The sequence below is a fragment of the Podarcis gaigeae genome (genome assembly GCF_964106915.1).
Source record: "Podarcis gaigeae genome assembly, chromosome: 1".
NCBI classification, from domain to species: domain Eukaryota; kingdom Metazoa; phylum Chordata; class Lepidosauria; order Squamata; family Lacertidae; genus Podarcis; species Podarcis gaigeae.
This window is the reverse complement of record NC_139678.1, coordinates 116,454,975-116,474,301: the sequence shown is the minus strand read 5'-3', so window position 1 is coordinate 116,474,301 and position 19,327 is coordinate 116,454,975. Positions and strand designations below refer to the sequence as shown.

The 19,327-nt window shown below is 40.5% G+C and overlaps 1 protein-coding gene across 7 annotated transcripts in view; it reads right to left on the bottom strand.

The window, feature by feature from the left end:
- The window catches only part of OLA1 (Obg like ATPase 1), a 93,101-nt gene that overhangs the window by 9,342 nt on the left and 64,432 nt on the right, over positions 1–19,327 (bottom strand). The window lies entirely within an intron of this gene.

The following is a 19,327-nucleotide window of genomic DNA, read 5'->3' as shown; positions in this document are numbered from 1 at the left end:
AATTCCCTGCAGGCCTTCTTTTTATTACTGTTTCCAACTGCCTAGAGCAGCTACAATTTGGAACTGTAAAAATATCTGTGGACAACAGACCAGGCAATATCTGCATTCTGCCATGTGTATTGTATGGATACAAATGCATTCAGGATCTTTCTCCCAGTACTACCTACATCTCCACTAACTCTACAAGGCACATCCTCTTCACTGTACTACCCCATAACCTCTCCCACCCCCAAATATGCTTACAAATGTCATTTAGTAATAGATGAAACCAAGGCCTGTCTAGTCCAGCATCCTGTTCTCACAGTGGCCAACCAGATACTTAAAGAAAACCCCACAAGGACTTGGAGGGCGACAGCGCTCTCCCCACTAGTGCTTCCCAGCAACTCCTATACAAAGGCATAGTGCTGGCTTTGACCTACAAAACCTTAAAACGGCTCAGGACCGCAAGACCTCAAGAATCGCCTCTCTTCATATGACCTACCAGGACCTTGAGCAAATTCTCTTAAGGTCCTTCTTCATGTGCCTCCTCTGCAAGAAGTCCAGAGGTCTGGCAACACGAGAACGGGCCTTCTCTGCAGTGGCTCCCCATTTGTGGAACACTCTCCCCAGGGAGGTTCAGCTGACGCCTTCATTATACACCTGTAGGCATCAGGCAAAAACGTTCCTCTTTAACCGGGCCTATGGCTGATTGACATCCGGTGCCCTTTTCAAAATTGGGGAGGAGGGGGATTAATGGTTTTTGTGTTTGTTTCCATTGTGTATTTTGTGTCTTTATATTGCGATTTTATGTTGTGAACACACTAATAATGCAAGCAGCCTTCGATAATGTCATCCTCCATAAATCACCTGTTAAAATCATCCAAGTTGGTGGTCATCGCTATTATCTTGTGGCAGGTTTCGTATGAAGAAATACATCCTTTCGCCTGTCCTGAATCCTCAGCTTCATTGCATGACCTCAGATTCTAACATTTTGAGGGAGAAAAAATTGTCCACTTTCTCCACTCATGAACAATTTTATACATTTCTATCATGTCCGCCCTTCTTCTCCTCTTCTTCTAAACTAAAAAGCCCCCAAAGCATTTCCTCACCAGAGAGCTGCTCCAGCCCCTCGACCATTTCAGCTGCCCTTTCCTGCATCTTTTCCAACTCTGCAACATAATTTCTGAGTTGCAAAAAGTAGAACTGTACACAATATTTGAAGTGTGGTTGCACCATGAGATCTGCGTAACAGCATTAGGATACTGGCAGTTTAATTTTCATTTTATTTTCCCTACTGAACTCCCAACACGGAATTCGTCTTTTTCAAAGTTGCCATACACCTGGTCAACATTCTGAATAAACCACCCACCATCTTTTTTCTACTTAGTCACTGCGGTACCAGCAGCGCATGTGCCAGTTTTTGTAACAACCAACAATGGCAACGTTAGACTGCTTGAGCTCCCCACTACCGCTATTACCAACAAAACTGCAACAAAACATTGCAGTGTAAAATGTTCCTGTTCAGAGTTCTTACCAGTTATAGTCATGCCTTCTTCAACCATAATCCCCTCCTCAACCATTACTATTATTATTAGTAGTAGTAGTAGTAATTATTGAATTTATATACCGCCCTATACCCGGGCATCTTAGGGCAGTTCAGAAAATAATTAGTATTCTGTGCCAAGTGAACATTCTGTTCTCAATGGGCTGCTTTTGGGAGTGTTCCCCTCTTAGGCTTTATGTGCTAAACTAGCCCATTATTATTATTATTATTATCCACCCTATACCTGCAGGTCTCAGGGCGGTTCACAGGATAAAATCAGAATATAAAACCACAAAATACATAAATCAAAATAAAAACAACCCAGTAACCCCCCCCTGCACTTCAATATACAAAATACTTCATTATCTATGGTTACTGACTTGCCAGATTAAACAGCAATAACCAGTATTAGTACAATAATGCATATATGGCAAAAAAAAACAAATGGCAGTAATATTTGAGTGTAACATTGATGCTAAGTTGGTTCCGTGGAATAGATTAAAACCTTGGTGATGGGGGTAAGAAACACAACATTCCTCCACAAGCAAAAATGTCAGTGTGAAAATGGCGCTTGGTTATAAACACAGACAAGATATTAGGATAGCAAACAGATGGCACTCCAGTCCAACAGGAGGAAGCTGTGAGCAAACACATTTCCACTTGAAAACCTCCCTACCGCTTACGTATAAGGCTGCTAATGGAGCACGTTATGATCACCAGAGGTACAACCCGGTGCAGAACTCTATACATGCCCATCCTAAACAGTAAACTAGGTTCAGGCACAGCCTATCCCCTGACCTACTTGCCTATACAGTGGTGAACACAATTTCTGCATGCCATCTTCTAGGCTACCACTGGCCAATCTGGTGCTCTCTATAGGTTTTGGATGTTAACTCCATTTAGCCCCATGTGTCCAAAGAAACCCACAACCCTTTAGGGCACTAGGTTGGGAAGGCTGATCTAGGCTGTGGAGAGAGTAATGGGCATAACAGCCTCTTGTACCACTTGTGGTTTGCCTTGGACAATGTCCAAATCCTGCCAGAAAACAAGCGATCATCAGCGGCCAGCTTAGTAAAAATTAATAGCCAGTTGACTACAGAGGAAAACAGAAGGCTTGTTGGCCTTTGGAGACAGCAGCAGAGACAACTGAGTCAGCACCCTGTAAATTAATAGCTGCTAGTGGCCAAGCAGCACCCAGCACAGGTACAGGGACATCAGAGGCCTGGAACGATGTTTCCAGCTGGTAAAAAGATTCACACTAGTAGGCTGCAGGCCCAGGCACATTATACATTACTCCATTTTCCTGGTTGGCAGTTAGCTGTGGGAAACAAGACTTTGTTCGTCTCATGTTGCTGCTGAACTCCACAGAATTCACATTAGTGGACACAGGATGCTTGTAGCATAGTACACAATCAATTTGGATGTAATTTAAATGTAGTTGTCTGAGGATTAAGACTAGATATGTGAGGGTTGTAATATTGTGGATGTTACACACACTTTGAAATATAAGGAAGCAAGCCACATACAGGCCTGAAGCGAGTTTTATTTAGATTTTTAGACCTATTCATTTTCCAGCTCTGGACTATGGGTTTTATGCTATTTTGGTAACCTAGTTTGAAACTGTGGGCATACAAACCTTTAAATAATTCATGCAAATGTCGAAATTAAACGAAACCAAAAGTTCATCAGTTCTCATTTGTCAAAGAAAACAGCAGGAGATCAGAGCTATTATAAGATTACGTGCACGGTGGACAAAGAATACAGAAGTTCCTTCAACAGTTTGCACACGTGTGTTACATAACGCTGTCCTTTCGTTACTTGTGCAAATGCCCAGTCCATAGTTTTCAATGCTCTTTATATTGCATTGCTGCTTCCTCTCCAGAATATTGGAAGGACACAGTTTAGCACCAAAGACAGTTACTGAGTCATTGTTGGCATTTTAAGAATTTAACAGCAGCTTTATTTTATAGCTATGACAGCTTTGGTCTATAAAATAATTGGATAGCAAAAGTTCCCACACCTGCAATTTCATAACACCCCCTCACACGGCAATAGCCAGCCCATTCCAAGTCGAGGGTCTCACGATTCCTTTCCAGAAAGTTTGTTGTCCCCCCAGGACACTGTTTGCAGCTCTGCACAGTCTTCTTTGAGCAGCTGCCTGCACACTGTGGCGCTGCGGTGGGGAGAACTCACTGCTGAACGTGCACACGGGGAATGTGAAGAAAGCTTTGCATGGGCTGATGGCAATGCTGCAGGCCCCAACAAGGGGTTTAAGGGTGCGGGACAGCATGGTAAGAGGTCTATACTAACTTCTATGGAGCAGCTTTCATTTTAGTTCAACATGTGTGGGGCAGCAGAATTTCATCCCAAGCTACCAGATTGCCATTCTACTAAAAAAATTCCCTAATAATGTGCAGAGGTGTGCAAGCATTTATTTTGGGTTTGTATCAATGTGCTGTGTTTTTGGACTAATTGAGATAATGTACCATGTGACCACATCTAAAAGAAAGCACAAAACATAAAAGCAAAAAGCAGTTTTAATATATTTCTAAAATTCAATACGGGTTTTTGTTTTCTAAAAATGGTCATCATAACTAAAACTAAGAATGCTGTGGAACAAGATAAGAAATAATTACTTTGGCTAAAACACCAATTCCGAATAATAATAGTGCTACACTCATTTTAAGGGCTTTTCTGTCGAGTCCTTAGAGAGATTATTTGCATTCCTCAGGTATTCTATTGTACAATTCAGATGAATAAAGACTTACAAATCATTCCTCCACTGCCAGTGAGAGACTTTGATCCAGTGAATACACTATTGTACCTTAACTATAATTGGCAAAAAACCTGACAGTGTGTAGAGCATCACAAGCTTAATAACAAAGGAGAATATCTCAGAGTGTTGACAGATGATCTTCATAATGCAGAAGCAGAGCTGGTACATTTTAGCAATAAATGAGCATGGAGGTCTAAAGGTCTCTGAAGTGACTGACATCAGACCTGCCACTAGCTCAGTACACAAATAGGGTACTGCATCATCCTGCAAAGACAGGTTCTTTGCTTGCACAGCTCACTTTTGTGACTTTCAGTGTAAAATAAAAAATAGTTTAAAAGATGCATTACAGAATACTCAAAACATTAATATAAACTAATGAAACTAAAATGGAAGGTGGCTGTCTCTAAGCAGCAATCTCTTACGTTTAGGTCAACAAAACCACCATTGTAAAGGATACTTATCCAAAGCTATGTTGATATCAAACAACACCAACATATCACCACTCTTAAGTGTAGTGTAGTCAATTGGATAGTCAAACAAGCAAAAAACTGGATAGTCAAACAGGTATTCCGGTCCATCGTATCTACTCCAGAAACCAGTTCTGGGTTTATCTAATAAGAATGACTAAATAATTAATTATTATCTAATAATAATAACTAAAAGGATTCATTGCCCAACATCATTCTTTGCACTATGAAAGAGAGCATAGCAATCGGTCAGAGAGAAGGCAAAAGGCATTTAGTTTTCCATGTATGCTACACAGTGAAGCATCACTTGCCCTGGACTGCAAGACTTGAGCCTATCCATTTGCCAGAATGAACTTCTAGCTCTTTGGCTCCACATATCAACCCAAAAAATCTGTCTACCAAACTTCATCTAAAAATGCTAACACCAACTCCATAATCAACTCACTTCTGCAGACACAGCTATATTATTTTCTTTTCCAGATAAATACAGCAGTTTGAATAAAAAAGGTTCTGGAAAATGCAGATAATGTAGACTTAAGAGGTCTCTTCTCACACCTAAAGAATGTCAACTATTCTCTCTCTCTCTCTCTCTCTCTCTCTCTCTCTCTCTCTCTTGCAATGTTCTTCTTTGTAGTGCTTCAGTCTTTGCCTCCCTGCACAGCTGCTTTGAAGTACTGAGGTTTTATGGCTTGGCACTTGAATGCTTTCGGCCACACCCAGTTCCAGACTCCTACTTCCACAACCATAAACAAACATGTCAGAAGTAAATGAAAATAGGAAACTATGATTCCTGATGTGCTCCTAAAGTGTTTAGAAATGAAAGGTGGCACTGGGATTTGATTGTAAAAGATTAGTTAAAACCTAAAATAAACTGGTTCTGAACCACTAAAAACTCTGTACACTTACAGAGGCATCTGGTTTGTTGAAGAGTCAGTGATACTATCATCCCCTCAACGCCTTGAGTGTTCAGGGAAGCCATGCATGTCTAGTGACATCATCAGACAGTGCTTTTTGTCACCTGCTTTTTCTGGAGTTGAGCTACAACATATTTGCATGTCCACCCCAATCAGAACCCAGAAATCTGGCTAAAAATTCCATTAAGGTAGAATTTCGCAACATTTCTAGAAGTGCTTAGAATTAATTTTTTAGTTTTTGTCCCCTTGTCTAAGCGGCATGAGACACCCGAGGCAATTTTGCTCATTTACATGCATTTAATGAGTGGAAGAGATATAGGACAGAAGGTAAGAGTACGATCCTTAAAAGGAGGAAAGATATATCTAATATTTGCTCAAAGGCAATCTCATAAACTGAAGCTTAATTCCTGAACAGAGTCTGTTAATGATTTTGACACATTTTCACCTATACAAATCAAATCATCCTCAAAACCACGCCAAAGAAGAGAAACTATTGGCTTTGGAACAAGGCACAATGAAGTAAAATACATTATGACTACTAGATATCTGTCAGAAACTGAAAATGGGTTTTCTTGCTGCACTTCTGCAGATCTCATGAAAACACACACAAAACAGTAAAAAGCAAAGATTGGAAAGCTCTAGTCTTTGCTGCTTTTCTATTTTATAAGGATCAAGGACAGTAAGCAGATAATTATACCATTTAGGAATCTTCTGTACTTGTGCGAGTTTCAAAGTTATGAAGTAAACATTGAAAACCTGTCTCTTCAGAGCGAAGTCTTAAATGTATAATTTCAAAACATTTAATTTTTAAATTTAATTATGCTGCTTCAATATTTCAACAGAAATCTGGAAATAGTTTGCATTGGGGATAATGGCATGAGAAAATGAGAAGCAAAGGGTTTTAACATGGCTGCCTAATACTTATTTACATATGCAAACACTGGTGTTTGGACAGACTCAGAAGGTATCTTAAAAGTTGTACTGATTATGCATTTTTATTTATTGTAAACCATTTTGAGAACTCCAGAAGGTAAGCAGTGTGTAAATGGAAATAATCATAGTATTTCTGAGTGTTCTTCAAAGGCTGCCCCATGTGAAGTACTTCACAGTAGTCCAGCTTGGATGTAACAAGTGCATGCATGGCTGAAGCTAGGTCTACTTTCCATAGATAGCATAAATAATTATTTTCATCTTAGACCTTTCTGATTCAGGATTTCCCACGTTCCCTGATGCAGTGAGCCTCCATATTGTCTTTTTGAAAAGGGGTATAAGACTTGACAATTCCACAAAATATGGAGCTGTGTTTTGGGGATAGAATACATATAAGCTGCTAGGATTCTATCTAGCGTGTGGATCTTTTAAAGTCCTATGGGCCACACCCTGACATAATGCTATCCTCAGTCTCAGAGGCAATGGCTTGAAAATTAGCCCACTTGCCAAATCCAGCTTCTAGCTGATACACAAGTTTAGTAGTATACACCCAGCAAATCTCCCAAGAATAAAAGCAGGTGGCAACTGAACAACCCAATGGAGCAGTGGCGTAGCGTGGGTTGCCAGCACCCGGGGCAAGGCAAGTAATTTGCACCCCCTAACCCGTGGATTTGCGCCCCCTAACCCTAACCCCCAGATGTTGCGCCCGGTGCGGCCGGCCCCCCCTGCACCCCCCCACGGTACGCCACTGCAATGGATTCCTTCACTGCATTTCTTCGAAGGTCAGCCATTAAACTCATGTAGAAGCAACATAAACAGGCTACCCTGGCAGCAAAGCAAAGACTGTGTTATTATAGACATGTTCTTTAGTGATAATGGATTGTATCCAAAGCAACGCTAAGTAACTTGTTCTGTTAGCAGAAGGATTTACGCTCTCCTCTCTCCTCCCCCAGTGGCCCTTAAATCTGTTCCCACATCCCTCCAAAGCAGATTGGGGGTTTGGTGAGTTCCATTGTGCAAGTGTAAATCTTTGTGCTAACAAAACAAGTGCACTGGATGCCACTCGCTGTCCATCCTTATGACTTGTTAGTTCCATATAAGCCTGCTCCATATAGTCATAGTCTTTGATATAAATATTTCTAAACAATCAAATGAATATGCTGGTTCATACATTCACCAGATTCTAGAGCTTAATTCAACATGGTGGAGCAGAATGATCTCCTTCCTTCCACCATTCAAATAACTTTCGGTGTCAACTGTAGCCTCCATATTGACAGCCGATCCCATAAATATTTCTATCTCTCTTCCGCACCTTCTTGAGGTAGACAAACTTTGGAAATGGCATTTCCACGAAGCCTAGGAAGAAGTCACAGGAAATAATCCATGCGGTGGATTATCATGATGTACACTCCACTACCCTATTTCAGTGCCTGCTCCTGATGAATGCATGATCGCTGGGCTCAATCTCAATGGAATCTTAAACAGGAAGTCATGAATGTTGTTGGCATTATAGCAATTACAAGAATATTAATCAGTGCAAGGGTTGTATCATTGCAGACGAAGAATCAGCTACAGCTATTACATTTGGGACACATACTCCTCCCAAGATCCATTTTTAGTATAAGCAAATAGTGCACCCAATTTGTTGATTTCTTTTGGTTGGATCATCCGTCCTTATTTTGCCCCCCCACCTCCGGTACTTCTGGGTTTAAAGTACATAAATTCCAGGAGGAAGCATATTTAGAATTCTTCATTCATGCTTCCCTCCTCAATGCAACAAAGCAGACATGGTGGCGGTACCAATACTGGAGATATACTAATCCCCAGTTCACTAAAAACAAACAAATAAAAAGCTTAAGAACACTGAAAGTGTACCAGAGCAGCTCATCAGGTAATGAACTAAAGTTATGCTCACACATTCTACATCTTTTTGAATTGCTAAGGAAGAAAACAAAGATGACCTGTTCCTATACCTTTGCAGTTTACGCATTATAAACTTTGTTTGCTAATTTACCAGCAAAGGCGCACACTTGAAAGTCTTGAAGTTGATGATACACTTACTGTACAAGCAAGCAGTATAATTACATAATAGGCTGAAATAGCTTTGCAACAATATACCATTTTTAAAAAACAAAACAACAACCACCTGCTGTATAATTACTAAAATACTAGAATGGCTCTAGATGAAATTCAAGCTTATGAAGAAGAGTATACAGCAAAAAATGTTTTTAAAATCTCAACATAATGCAAGTGTTGACAGTGTCTGCCTAAACACAAATTGCTAAGAACATCCACGTTTCAAATGTCCCCCCCCCCTTGTTGCACTTAATTTTCCCCTTGCATACAGATAATTGGAAGGAAAATTTATAAATGTAATGACATTTGTAAGTACAGTGGAACCTCAGGGTACGTACCACCCTCCTTACAAATGCTTCAGGTTACAAACTCCACTAACCCGGAAGTAGTTGCTCCGGCTTTCAAACTTTGCCCCAGGATGAGAACGGAAATCGTGAGGTGGCGGCAGCAGCAGGAGGCCCCATTAGCGAAAGCGCGCCTCATGTTAAGAACAGTTCTGACTTAAGAACGGACTTCCAGAATGAAGTTCATAACCGGAGGTACCACTGTATACACAGAGATTAATATATAGAGAGTAAAAAGGTTTCCCTTCAAGTTTTTTTTAAACAGTTTGTTTACAGCTACAAACATTAACAAACCATGGTTACAAACATGAAGAGTAAAAATAAGTGCTCAGACATCTTTTTATGCATTCTTCTGTGTGAACATTCTTATGTATAAAAAGTGAAGAGCACAAGATGGAACTCTAGAGAATCTCCATGCAAACTGCAATGGGCCCAAGCAGCAGACTCCAGAAGTGGAAGGAGAGGAACCAGTGTGTCATTGCATCTCCAATTCCCAAACCGCAGAGCTGGTCCAGGAGGATGCCACAGTCAATGGTATCAAAATCCATTGAGAGTTCAAGGAAAACAGTGTGCCTAAAGTGATTTCAGGCCTGAAGCCAGGCTGAAAGGGGTCTAGGTAAATCAGTTTCATCCAAGTACATCTGAAACTGCATAGCCACCACTCTCTTGAGCAACTTGCGAAACCCGGAAGTAACACGCTCCGTTACTTCCGGGTTGCCGCGGAGCGCAAACCAAAAATGCTCAACCCGAAGCTACTTCAACTTCGAGGTATGACTGCATTCTACAATAAGCTGTGATTATTCTTAACTGTGGGATGCGGCTGGCGTTGTGGGTAAAACCACAGAGCCTAGGGCTTGCCGATCATAAGGTCGGCAGTTCGAATCCCCGCAACAGGGTGAGCTCCTGTTGCTCGGTCTCAGCTCCTGCCAACCTAGCAGTTCAAAAGCACATCAAAGTGCAAGTAGAGAATACCTGTATAATATGGATCCAGGTCCATCAATGAGACTTCATATAGTCTGGAATGCTGAAGGAAAATAACTATTCAATACTTCCAGCCCTGAAGCATATTACTGATGATTCACCAAGGCAAGGATTTGACCCCCCCCCCCCCCATGCAAAGAGAAGCATGGAGAGCCAATGGCAAGCCACTGGTCAGTAATGGCTATTGTTTCACAATTCCCATGGGTCAGAGCCAATCTTTGTGTACTAACAAATATAGTTATTGCTAGGAAATATCATCACTACATCCCCACAGAGCCCACTGAATGATGTCACCTGCTTTGAGGTCATGTCTTCATCCAAGTCCCCTTCACCAAAGGGGACGCGGGTGGCGCTGTGGGTTAAACCACAGAGCCTAGGACCTGCTGATCAGAAGGTGGGCAGTTTGAATCCCCGCAATAGGGTGAGCTCCCGTTGCTCGGTCCCTCCTCCTGCCAACCTAGCAGTTCGAAAGCACATCAAAGTGCAAGTAGATAAACAGGTTTCCCGCTCCGGCGGGAAGGTAAACAGCATTTCCGTGCGCTGCTCTGGTTTACCAGATGCAGCTTAGTCATGCTGGCCACATGACCCGGAAGCTGTACGCCGGCTCCCTTAGCCAATGAAGCGAGATGAGCGCCGCAACCCCAGAGTTGGCCATGACTGGACCTAATGGTCAGGGGTTCCTTTACCTTTACCTTAATCTTAACTGTGGGCTGCTTGGAAAAAGCCAACTTCAGACCATGAGTTATCAACAAAACATAGTTAAGAATAACCACTGTTTAGGTTTCAGAGAGAACATTACACTGTAGTTAACTAAAATGGAAAGAAAAGTTTCCGAGCAACCACGCCAGAGGAGAAGCAGCACTAAGGTTTGCTGCTGTCAAGATAAGCCACATAACAGCAGACTGCAACCAACAGTCAAATGTGCCTATAATTGTGGCATAATAAAAGCATACTGAACATGAGCTATAGGCTGGTGTGTGCAGCTCAATCACTTCCATTTCAGTCGTCCACTGGCGTGTAAACTAACTGGACAGAGGAAAGTGTAGCCTTAAAACATGGTTTATTGTTGGATGCACAGAAAACAGCTCCTGCACAACTATGCATTATAAGAAAAGGTTCTTGGCCATTACATAAATTATAACCACTCATAATTATCAATTATTAGGACAATAAAAGTGTAAACTATGAAAGATAACTTGAAACTAAATTTTCTGAACACAATACTTTAAAACACTGAATGACCTTTTGTTTCTATCATGTATAGAATTAGTCAAATTTCTGTTGTCCCTTAATAAAAGCACAGTATAAATGCTTTCTATCCCTCCAAACCTAACAGTCAGAATTACAGAAACTGAAGGTGCAATTCAATGTAGTGATTCATAGGTTCTCTAATAGAAAGATTCAGCAGTTTTCAATCAAGACCTTTATTCCTTCTCTGAATAAATGATGCCTGAAATTTTTATTCTTGTTCTAATGGAATTTCAATGGCCTTCACTGCAAATCTACTGGAAATTTTCGCATATTAAGTAGAAAAAATTAAATGATGTTAACCACATTTTAATGTGATTAAGTCTGACAGGGTCATTATTTCTGCTAATCATTCAGTTTAAAGAGCTCAAACAAAAGTTTATAACAGACAAGCTTTTTAATTGTGTATTGACTGTATAAGAGAATTTAAGGCCACTAAAAATATAGATTCATTGCATTTCACATGTATAGACCCAATAATCTCTTACTCTCTGGGGGGGGGGGGGAATAAAAAAGGACTTAATGGAGTATTTACTTCTATACTACCTTTCCATATAATGTGTGGGGGGGTGTCAGAAAGGGTATGCTTTTCAGTATTGTGTTATATTCAAGTCCTTGGCTTTTTCTTTTAAACTAGCTACTGTAAGAATTGCCTTGCTGAATCAAATGAAGGGTCTACTAGTCAACCCCCCCCCCCCCGGGATAGTAAGATGTACTGAGGTAGCCAGTATGTCCTCAGCATTTTGATAATCAGGATGCCTTGCCTCTGACATAGACCTTTCATTTTTAAGCAGTCATACCTAATGGGCCTGGATAGCCTTTTCCTCTATAAATTTATTTAGTCCTAAAAAAACCTTGTTTATGATAGTGCCCATTCCCACATTCTGTGCCACTGAAACTCTTATTTTAGGCATGCATTGCATATTAGCCCTGCATCCACTTGCCAACTGATTTAATCACAAGATCCTTGTTTTCGATTCAGGTGGTAGCCGTGTTGGTCTGATGCAGTCGAAAGAAAAAGGAAAATAATAAAAAATTGTCTAGTAGCACCTTATAGACCAACTAAGCTTGTTGTGGTATAAGCTTTCATATGCATGCACACTTCTTCAGACACACCATTGTATTTTTCTTGTCACACAATCCACAGTGCTATAAATATCTATTATACTCCCAATTGTATTTTTTTTTAAAAAAACAAAACACTATAATGCCCCAACATCTTAAAACTTTTATTCATAGCAAGTGAGCTCTGGCTATTTCATTTGCTCTATTCTGTCCCTTCTCTGGTTTTAATTACCTATTTCTGAGGCCAGCTTGCAAAATGGACATAACTCCTGAACACATCCTTCGGTAGATGAGAAAAGCCAAAACCAATACAAGCAAACAGGACAGGATTGTGCTCCGATAACTTAAGCTTGCTGTATTTAAAATATCAAATTTTCAGCAACGTCAAAGTTTTATGACGACCCAAGTATAGCATCAACTGTATTACTCCTCTTTTATAAAGACTTGTCATCTACAAGTCCTCTTGTAAGGGGGCTGACCTAGTGAGAGGTAACAAATTTAATATTTGTTATTAAATAATAAATTTAGTTAATAGTTCTATAAGGCCACATTTGCAGTAGGAATTATTAGGTTAATTCCATTCACATGTTACTCTTCCATCAGAAGGTGAAGAAACAGTCTCGTGCATGTGACTACATTATCCACACACATGCAGCAGCAGAGTGAGACCGCACCATCTCCCATGCCCCCTAGGTCTACGTATGAAGGGAAGCTTTTAAATATGTCAATGAGTCATAAAGCTTCACAGCTGCCATCTTTTTGGGGGGAGAAGTAATGATTCAAATGTCAATATGCTATCATAGAAGTGTAGGGTTGGAAGGGACCCCAAGGGTCATGTAGTCTAATCCCCTGCAAGGCAGAAATCTCAACATCATACATGACAGCTGACCTCCCAACCTCTGCTTAAAAATCTCCAAAGAAGGAGGGTCTGTTCCACTGTTAAACAGCCCTTACTGCCAGAAAGTTCTTCCTAATGTTTAGTTGACATCTCCTTTCTTATGACTTGGAATCCACTAGTTCAGGTGCTAGCCTCCAGAGCAGGAGAAAGCAAGTTTGGCTCCATCCTCCATGTGACACCCCTTCATATATTTGAAGATAGCTATCACATCTCCTCTCAGTCTCCTTTTTACCAGGCTAAACATACCCAATTACCTTAACCATTCCTCATAAGGCTTCGTTTCCAGACCCTTGGATCATCTATCTTTCTTGGTTGCCCTCCTCTGCACATCTTCTGTAATGGAAGGTGAAGCAATGAACTAATTCAGCTTCATTACTACAGTGGAAACTCGTGTTACGGACAGGATCGGTTCCGGAGGCCCATCAGTAACATGGAACTGACGCAAGCCGAAGTGCCACATCTGCGCACAGCACAATTTAACGCTTCTGTGCATGCGTGAGCGGCAAAACCTGGAAGCAACCTGTTCTGGTACTTCTGGGTTGCCACGGGACGCAACACGAAAACATATAACCTGAAGCGGATGCAACATGAGGTATGACTATACAGTGGTACGTCAGGTTACATACGCTTCAGGTTACAAACGCTTCAGGTTACAGACTCGGCTAACCCAGAAATGGTACCTCGGGTTAAGAACTTTGCTTCAGGATCGTGCCCTGGCGGCGTGGCGGCAGCGGGAGGCCCCATTAGCTAAAGTGGTGCTTCAGGTTAAGAACAGTTTCAGGTTAAGAACGGACCTCTGGAATGAATTAAGTACTTAACCCAAGGCACTACTGTATTTGCTGTTTAATAGACTTAACTGCCACTAGCTATTACTTGTGTCTGGTACAAATGATAAGTAATGACTAGCAAGCAAATCTTACAACAAAAAGTTACTCCCCCCGATGCTCACCTGGGTGGGAGCTTCTCCTTGCCAATACCAATTGTTTTTAATCACATCTGTTGCCCTGTGTAGTTTCCACTGAAGACTGCTGCTGAATTGCAGCCCACGCGCTTCAATATAGAAAAGGCTACCTCTGGCACGCAGTTATATGTGGCTACCACCTAAGTAGCAGGTAGAGAGAGACAAGCATGCAGAACACAAAAACATATCATCTGGCTATGAAAAGATTGCCAGGGGGTGAGGTGGGGGGGGGGGTGGAATTCCACAGATGGCTAATATCACATATTTTTATTCCTGGTTTCAGGTGATGGTCTCTTGCATTATACAGCCATATAAAACAGTTGCTATGAAAGACTTAATGATGCAATACAGCAACTTATTACACCTACACTTTCATAAATATGCTTAGAAAAGTAATAAAACGTGAAAATTTGTAGCTCAGACAACATTATTCATCCTTATCCATCCATAGCATTCCAACAGATTCAAAACAGGATTACACATGGCTGTCTGACTACAGGCACATGCCAGTTCTCATCTTTTGCCTTCCTAGGGAAAAAAAGTGGTGATAAAATGAATGAACGTACTCATTCAGGCACTGAATACACATTTAATGTATTATGCAAATTATCAAGCAATATTTCAGATTCTATCAGCGCAATACCCAAGAATGGATTCCTATAGTAGTAGTCTAGGGCTCTGGTATTGTTACTGATTTGCTATTGTGCTGAATACAGCATGACTCATTGCAGAGGTGCTGAAACCATCTTGGTCATCTTGATAGAACGTTAATATTAAAGCTACATCTACATGTTCCTACCAGCCTGATCTCCTTTCCAATCATTCTTTACACAGCTACCAGTATAATATGGATCCAGGTCCATCAATGAGACTTCATATAGTCTGGAATGCTGAAGGAAAATATCTATTCAATACTTCCAGCCCTGAAGCATATTACTGATGATTCACCAAGGCAAGGATTTGACCCCCCCATGCAAAGAGAAGCATGGGGAGCCAATGGCAAGCCACTGGTCAGTAATGGCTATTGTTTCACAATTCCCATGGGTCAGAGCCAATCTTTGTGTACTAACAAACATAGTTATTGCTAGGAAATATCACAACATCCCCACAGAGCCCACTGAATGATGTCACCTGCTTTGAGGTCATGTCTTTATCCAAGTCCCCTTCACCAAAAGGGACACGGATGGCGCTGTGGGTTAAACCACAGAGCCTAGGACCTGCTGATCAGAAGGTGGGCAGTTCGAATCCCCGCAATAGGGTGAGCTCCCGTTGCTCAGTCCCTCCTCCTGCCAACCTAGCAGTTCGAAAGCACATCAAAGTGCAAGTAGATAAATAGGTACCGCTCCGGCGGGAGGGTAAACAGCGTTTCCATGCGCTGCTCTGGTTCGCCAGAAGCAGCTTAGTCATGCTGGCCACATGACCCGGAAGCTGTACACCAGCTCCATTGGCCAATAAAGTGAGATGAGCGCCGCAACCCCAGAGTTGGTCACGACTGGACCTAGTGGTCAGGGGTCCCTTTACCTTTACTTCATCAAAGACAGAAGAAAACAGTGATAGCTGACTTTATGAAACTGCTCTCTTCTAAAGGTTCTTTCTCTTGTAACCACAGCATCATAGGAACTGCTACAGAGCAGCTCCAACCACTACCAATATTGTTTCCCATTTCTGTTAGGAGCAACTGTAAAGTGTGAGAAGCCGCAATCTGCACTCCTCCCATATAGCTTCCCATGTTACTTGAGCAGCACAGGAAGAAGGTGCATGGCAGTGATCCCATACCCCAAATGTAAAATGAGAAGGGACTTTAAGTGACACTTGCTGACATTACAACACTCACAATCTGGTAGGATTTCAATTAACAGAAGAGTGGACTCCTTTGCACCTAGGAGGCAACGGACTGCGTAATGTTATGCCTCTGATGCTCATAATCCTCTTCAACCAGGAAATGTATTTTAATGCAAACACACATATTCAGGAAGGCTGCAAAATATGATCAATGTTTGCATTCTAGTTAAACGTAGCCAGAATGAAGCTGATATTTTCTTTTATCTATCATAAGATCAAGACATGTGCATAACAAGGGCCACTAAATCTAATCATATACCATTGGTTTTTGTATGGAAATTTATGGTTGATTTTTATTTATTTTATTTTATTTGTCTGTTAAAACACCTTTCTGATGAACTGTACAAGAACCTTCCTCAATGCAGTAATGTATTTAATGTTATGGTAGAGATACAAGTTGCATTCAGTCTCATTGTGCTCAACAGAGCCTATTCCCTAGTGTACAGCATAAGGCTAACACCTTGTGCACTTTCCACATAACACTAAACTATGGTTAAACGTAACTTGACAGTGTCTCAAGGTTACAAAGACTGGAAACTTTTGCTTCTGTTTCAGCTAACCATGATTACTTGTTCTATGCAAACCCAGACCAAATGTGCTTAGTGTTAACTATGATTTAGGAAACAAGCTAACTTAAAGCATGGTTTATGATTTCAGCTAGCTTTCATAAACCATGACAACTATAGCACTTTTAAAAATGGTATTTATTTTCAGACTATAAATACATTAACAAAAACCAAAAGTATAACAAGAGTTGAGCCTTCGATTCAATACAATGTTCAATTACAAAGAGACCACTTAATACAGAGCAAGTATCCAATTGTTTCATTATGTCTTTCCACTAAGTACTACGTGTTATAAGGGACTGATAATTATGTTGTTCTAATTATGTATATAATAAAACTATACCACATTGTGTTGAATGTATCTACTCACATGCTCTTTACTCTAAATTAATGTTGAGCTGACCAGGGTCCATAATTTGTTGGAAACAAGCCTCAAGCATGTGAGGCAATACAGACTTCTAAAATATTTCTACATTAAGCCTGGCTGCTGTAAATAAAATTCTTAGTAGATCCAATGTAGATACAATGATGAATCTTCTTCATCAAATATTGAAAGGGGTGCTATTCCAGGATTCTGAGCAATTTGGTGAATTGTAGTAAGACTAACTTCCTAAAATATCTTCTTCCAAAATATCTCAAGAAGTGGATGATGCCACCCCCATGTGAATATATGTACCTAATCCGCCACATTCCCTCTAGCATGTGGGAGAACTGGAAGAAGATATTTGGCTAAGGGTGATTAGGTGCAATCTATATACAGTCTTTAAGGACTGCTCATTCACCCCGGAAGGAATAGATTTAAAAAGAATAGAAGATGTGCGGAATGTATGCTGGTGCCCAAGTTGTTTTCCACTGGTGTCTCAGTTGAGTCTAAGTCACGTATTCATTTTTGAAATTAAAGTATATATAGTAGAAGTCAAGTCTTTCATCTGTATAGCTGAATCACAAAACTTTATCAATTATTTTGCTTGTTTTAAGCCTCTGTGTTACTTTTTGTTTAAAACGTGAATATGTTTAATAAATAATAACTATTTATGCTTAAGTAAACAGAATCAATAATCACTACTATTATAAATATCAGGAAGAAGTTTCTGAAAGTAAGAGCTGTTCAACAGTGGAATGGACTCCCTCGGGAGGTTGTGGACTCTCCTTCCTTGAAGGTTTTGAAACAGAGGTTGGGTGGTCATCTGCCATAGATGCTTTAGCTGAGATTCCTGCCTCGCAGGGAGTTGGACTAGATGACCCCCGGCATCCCTTCCAACTCTACAATTCTATTATTCTACTGACAGGAGCAAAGATGTGCATCTGCTCTTACTTCCATTTACCACAAGGATAGGAAAACTGTGCCCCTCCAGATCTTGCTGGACTACAATTCTCATCAACCTTCATGCTGACTGAGTCTGATGGGTGTTGGGAATCCAACAAAGTCTGAAAGTTCACAAGTTTCCTGCGCCTACACTAGAACATTAAAGTAAGATTATGACAATATAAATACTTTTAAAGATATTATGTATGCTTCCTCATGATGCAAATGCAGGTGCTAACAAGAACTAAGGTGAACATCGTCTTTTAGAGTAGGGGTAGCGTCATATGTTTTGGACTACAACTCCCATAAACCTCAGCCAGCATGTCCAATGGGCACAAATAAGAATCCATAATATCTGGAGGGCATCATGTTGACTACTCCTGATTTAGACTAAAGACCCCCTTTCTTGCAACTAGCAGTTTAACACATTTAGCATTGTGTTTAGCATTGTGATCAGTCAAAAGCAGAATACAAAAACAGTTGTCTGCCCATAAACAATTCCTTTCAAATACCATTCATTGTAAAACTTCAGAAAACTTCTCTCCAACATACAAAAAATGCTTCTTAGCACAAATACTTCAATATTATAACAAAGGAATGCCAGAACTACATTAGATTCTATAGAAAATGAATGTGCTATTTCAATATTAATACTCCTTTACTTGTTTCTACTCCTTGAAGTCTTTTCAAAAAAGAAAAGCTTATTGGCATTGTCGGAACTATTATGTCTGATACTATGCACTAGTACATCAACTAAAAGTGCATCAACCTCACAAAAATTTTGAGCTCATCTAAAAAGAGTCCCTGCTGAATGTCCTAATGCATCTTATTGTGAGTCTTCAACAAATAAAACTTCATGTATGAGCTCATGATGTGCTTTGCTGCTGGAAAGTCACAAACTCTGTGGGAAGCTTTTTATCTTCTCAGCAGTCAGTTTTCCGAGAACATCAGTGCAGCTACTGTAGTTACCTGTAGATTACTTGTATTTTCTCACATCTGTGTCCAGCAATCTAAACCATGATGATAAAGGGTCATTAGGTTTTGAGTGAGGAAGGGGATGGACTAGACAATTTGCTCTGATAAGCTCCTTGTTGTGAGCTCCAGTTTAGAATGTGAAATGCTAGGTATGTACACTATAAACTGGAACAAAAATAGAGCTATCTCTGAACGCCAATTAAAATGGTGCTGCTTAATCATTTTTAAATCACTAGAACACATGGTGTATTTTTCATTTTGCAATTAAAATACTAACGATAAAATAATTCTGCCACTGGAAAAGGGCATCAGTGGTCTATTAGCTACAAAAGAATTCGGCTACAATTACTAAGATAACTGCTGTTTGGAGCACAGCAAAGCAATTTCCCACAGTGGGACTTGCAGTTCAATTTACCAGTTGGGCAAATATTTTGTGCTCTGTAGTGGTCTAGAGAG